Source organism: Lathyrus oleraceus, chromosome 6 (genome assembly GCF_024323335.1).
Source record: "Lathyrus oleraceus cultivar Zhongwan6 chromosome 6, CAAS_Psat_ZW6_1.0, whole genome shotgun sequence".
NCBI classification, from domain to species: domain Eukaryota; kingdom Viridiplantae; phylum Streptophyta; class Magnoliopsida; order Fabales; family Fabaceae; genus Lathyrus; species Lathyrus oleraceus.
Window position 1 is genome coordinate 433676880 of NC_066584.1, and position 4994 is coordinate 433681873.

Below are 4994 nucleotides of genomic sequence, written 5' to 3' on the forward strand. Positions count from 1 at the left end.
AACTGTGAAATATGCTATCTTGCACAAGATAGAGTCAGCAAACTGGGTACCAACCAATCACATCTCTACAATCTCAAATTCTCTTGGAAGGCTCATATTTGCTATTGGAACCAAGCTTAATTTTGATTATGGTAGATTCATGTTTGAACAAATTGTCAAACATGCTTCTACAAATGCAGTGAAGCTTCCTATAGATTTCCCCTCAATGATTTGTGGGATAATCCTGAGCCAGCAACCTATAATTCTGAGCACAAGTGATATCCCTAGTAGAAGAAAACCTCCCCTGTCAGTTCATTACAAATTATTTGAAGGCAGTCATGTCAATGACATTGTCATGACATCTGCTGTGAAGAAGCCAGCCTCTCAAGGTGGTTTGATTGCTGAACTGAAAGAGACCTGTAAGGAATTGGAGACTGGGATAAGGGTAGCTAAAGCTAGGAAAGAAGCTTTGGAGGTTCTGATTAATAGCTTGGAGCAAGGTGATAGAGATAATGTTGGACAAGCCAAGGAAACAGAAGCCCACACCTCTAATGAGAGGTCTGAATCTCAAGAAAAATCAAGTGGCAATTTTGGTTCTGAAGCTGATGAAGATGCTAGCTCCTCTGACTGAGTTTTGGTGAAGATTGTTCCCCTTTTATGATGATGTGTTGTTCTGGATGCCTTGATGTTTGATGGTTTTTTTTGGCAATCTTGTTTTGATGCCTTGATGTAATTTTTGCGTTCTCTTTGATGTCTCTGGATTTTATCTCAGCTTATATAGTTGTGTTTGTTTGTGGTTCTGTACCACCTGAAAATATGTTTTAACATTCTATGTGACATTCTCTTTGACTAATAGACATTTATTTTGTCTCATTGGTCTCTTTAGTCTATTTTGACTAAAAGGGGGAGAAGTAGCTAAATGAGAGCTGCAGTTAATATGTGCTATGAAGTAGCTATGCTATAAACAGATGACAGATGATGTTGAAAAGGATGTTTTGTGTAGTACAGGTGATGTTGAAGGTGATGTCAGATGGGGTGATGGATGTTACAGGTGTTGTTGAAGGAGATGTCTGTGTTGAACAGACTTAGGGGGAGAAGAAGCACATATGTGTTTAATATGTGTTTACTAGTTGCTATTATAGCTAGTAAATGTGTGTTTTATTACTTCTGCTGCTAAACTGCTGATATGCTTTTTTACTCTTGTGAACAAACAAATGGTATGATGTATGTTTTAGCCAAAATTTGCCAAAGGGGGAGTTTGTTGGTTCTATGTGTTGGCAGCAATTTTGGTAAAACCTAGAGTGTTCACAAGTTGTCACAAGTGTTGTCTTGACATAAGATAACATGTACCTGCAGGATGTTTAAAATGTGAATATGCAGGATTTTACTGAGATGTCAGACCCGATGTCATGACATCTGTATACAGAACATTCAGTCTGAATGTTATGTATTGTATGATTGTGTTTTTTATGCTAATCTATGTATGATTGAAGAGATGATTAAACGCGCCCTCAATCAGTAATTACAACCAGATTAACTTATTTTCCAACGAGATATAATCAGCTATCATGAGAAGATATGAATGGAAAATAGTTTTAGGGTTTTATGATGTCCAAGCCCAGCCAAACGATTCTATAAATAGGGCATGGAATATCTGGTTTTATACACAAGAAATAACGAACGAAATATTGAGAGAGAATAAGGGTTTTAGTCTTGTGTGGTCGTGTGTATTGTAAGCCATTCATTCATCCATAGATGATTGAATTGGACTGATTTTTGAGTTGTAATTTGTCCATTCTAAGCTTTGAAGCATGAGTGTGTGTTTACTTGATTAAAGTTGTTAAGCAAGATCAAGTATGTGTCTTTGAAGAGTGTCTTCTTTTCATTGTAATTCTTGTTTTATATCACTGCTGTGATTGAGGGGAGTGAGTAGGATCTCATATCTAAGAGTTCTTAGGTAGAAGTCACATGGGTAGAGATTAGGTGAAAAGACTGTAACTTGAAGTTGTTTACTAAGAGTCTTTGAATTGATTCTGTTTAGTGGATTTCCTTCTTGGCTTGGTAGCCCCCGGACGTAGGTGAGTTTGCACCGAACTGGGTTAACAATTTCTTGTGTCTCTTGCATTACTGTTCTTTATCTTTTATCCTGTTTGTATTGTTCAGATATTAGTGTCGTGACATTACCTTCGACATCTCATATCTGATACCAGAATTTCACAAACCATTTTTAGGCCTTTGTGCCTTCCAAACCTAAATTTTGTTAAAACCAACATACTCACTTTAAAATTTATAGCACGAACTATGTGGTTTTGATCCCTCATTTTTATGTTGGTACGTAGGCACAAGACCTAAGGTCTTGTCAAACACAAAAATATAATTAATGAATTCTTTTCTCATCCCCACATTCTATTTGTTTGTAAACATCACTTTGTACAAAATACATATGCACATAAAAAGGGCTCCCTAGGAGTACCTAGGATACTTTGGATGCTAACACCTTCCCTCTGTGTAACCAACCCCCTTACTTGTGATCTCTGATTTTTATTAGTTTTTATTTGAAAACTTCTTACTAATTGGGTTTTGTTCGTACGTTTTCCCTTTTCCCTTGGAAACAATAAAAGCGCGGTGGCGACTCTTGTTAATTGATCTTTAGCTTGTCAATAGCTTAATGATCATGAATTTCCCGCTATAGTCGCCACTATGGAAATGTGATTTATGCGAGAGACAAACCTCGGATGTTGATGCTCTTCTAGAACATCACTATTTTCGATCAACTAAAGAGGAAGCTGGTTCGTTGGTTAGATGGGAAAATACCAGAAGGGGAAAAAATTAGAAATGTTGAGAGACTTGACAGTATCTTTGGTTAGGTGCGAATGAAAACTGATAAGGATGCTAGGGAAATGATGTTCAGACGAGATGACATCACTTTGATTGTTGTAATCAGTTAGAAATATTCTATTTTCAGTTTGCTTATGTTGTAGTGATGTTTGTTGTGAACCTCGTTGTAACAAAAACTTAATGATATATAAAAATTGAAGGTTACAAAAATCCAATGTTACAAAAAGTTTATGACCCGGATGATGCTCCTCGATTGGGACAGTTGTTCTTATTGTGTCCTGGTTGACGACAGATACTACATAGTCTTATCATTTTATCTGCCGTATCCATTTCTGTCCTGATACGTGTGCTATTTGCCCGTCCTTTTTTTCTTTCTATGCATCTCGTCGTTGTGCCAAACTATGTCACCTTCATATGAAGGTCAGTATTCCTCCATTGGTAGCACCGAGAAGCTTTTATTATAGACATTCATGACGGTGATGGCCTTGTACACATCAGATAGATGGTTGTAAGCGCCATGGGGAGTATGTGCGTATGCTGCAATGACATGGGAGCAAGGAATGCGGAAGGCCTGGAATTTTCCACAATCGCACCAACTTCTGTTTAGTTTGACAACATAGGCTAAATTTGGTCTCCCCTTGTTGTGGTCCATTGTTTCCTGCACATTGAAATTTTGCCTATGACAGTCAAAGACTGTTACAGCGTGTGTGCTAGCTTTGATGCTCTCCTCTTTCATGACTTTCATGCAACACTCACTGAATATTTGCCAAGACATTAACACCGCACTCCATCTTTCACCTCTGGTTGCGAACGTAGAAGCCAACCTATAATAGGTTGATCTGACCAAGGCGGTTATTGGCATATTTCTAATGCCTTTGAATACACTATTCATTCATTCCACAAGGTTTGTTGTCATGTGGCCTCATCGACAGCCTCCGTCAAATGCCCTTGTCCACTACTCTACTGGTATGTTATTCATCCATCTTCCTGCATCTTCATTAGACAGTCTAATTTCATCACGGTAATATTGAAATGACGGTTGAGTTAGAGCATACCCAACATTCACCACCTTCTTGCGAAGGTTCTTACCTTTTATTGCATGCGTGAAGTTTTATGCAATATGTCTAATGCAATAGACATGGGTAGAACGAGGATCATGCCATCCGTTGTCATGGTTATTATAGGCACTCTCAATGGCAGCATGTCTATCAGAAATCAAACAGAGATTGGCTTGTGGAGCCACATGCATTCTGAGATGTCGAAGAAAGAAACCCCAACCACCAGCAGTTTCACCTTCAACTAGAGCAAAGACAATGGGAAGGACATTGTTGTTGTCGTCTTGTGCAACCGTCATAAGCAAAGTACCCTTGTATTTGTCGTATAACCATGTTCCACCAATTTGAATAATAGGTTTGCAGAATGCAAAACCTTTGATGCATGGGTCAAACGCCCAAAAGAGACGGTGAAAGATTCTATTACCAGTAACACAGGTTCCGTCTGGCGTCATTGCTGGCAATGTCTCCATAATTACAACAGTTCCTGGGACATATGTTTTTAGTTCCCCTAAAACCCGTGGCAATTCTTTGTATGAATCCTCCCAGTTTCCGAATACCTGTTCAATAGCCTTTGTCCTTGCAATCCATGCTTTCTTGTAAGATGGAGTATAATTATATCTTGTTCTGATATAAGATATAATTATACTCACCTTCACTTATGGGTCTTTGTTAACAAGCGGAAAAATGTCTTGACATATTAATGCAGCGCTTAATTTACGGTGATCTTGTTCGACGTTAGTTGCAATGCAACTGTGACGTAGGTCTATTGAAGCTATCTCCCAAGAGTCGCTTTTCTTTTTGTAAGACGCAGTCAACCAAAACTTACAAAGGATATTATGACATTCGATGACATACCTTCTCGAATCAATGCGTTTCACTGTGAAATCAGCAGAGTTGTTCATGTGGAATTTTTTGATAGCTCGCACACATTCTTCTTTAGTGCGGAACATGTCTCCCATCTTTAACTCTCCTTATGATTGTGGATACGGGTTATAAAAAAACATTGTTGGATGTTTCATCGTCATGCAGATCCATGTTTGTTTGTCATATGTTGAGGCAGATTATAGACATGACTAGGAGGTAATGGCGTTGGTTGATCATCATCTTCAATGTAGTTGTTTA